Raw genomic sequence first — 308 nt, 5'->3', positions numbered from 1 at the left:
TATCGCCTTCTGTTCTTTTCGTTTGTTCTTTAGCTTTGGTGTTTTTTTTTTTATCTTGTCGTTCTTGTTGCTTCTTCTTACTTATTATTGTTTCTTTTTATTATTTTTTCTATTTCTCTTCACTTCCCTCGTTTTCTGCTTTTCCTTGATATGTTCTTGTTTTTTTTTGTAATTTTGTTTTTATTTTCTATTTTACCTATTTTACTATTTTTCTGTCCTTTCGCCTTTTCCTTGGGGATTTATTAGCTTCTAACACAGAATAAGCAACATATGGTACGTATTGTATATATATTGATTCAATTGTTTGC

General features: G+C 28.2%; 1 protein-coding gene across 1 annotated transcript in view; it reads left to right on the top strand.

Moving 5' to 3' along the window:
- Positions 1 to 308, top strand: part of LOC119587387 (receptor-type tyrosine-protein phosphatase S-like) — a gene marked incomplete in the record, with an annotated part of 26335 nt that overhangs the window by 17040 nt on the left and 8987 nt on the right.

This window comes from Penaeus monodon, chromosome 22 (assembly GCF_015228065.2).
Source record: "Penaeus monodon isolate SGIC_2016 chromosome 22, NSTDA_Pmon_1, whole genome shotgun sequence".
In the NCBI taxonomy this organism is placed as follows: domain Eukaryota; kingdom Metazoa; phylum Arthropoda; class Malacostraca; order Decapoda; family Penaeidae; genus Penaeus; species Penaeus monodon.
Note: the sequence above shows the minus strand (reverse complement) of the source record. Positions and strands in the feature narration are given on the sequence as shown.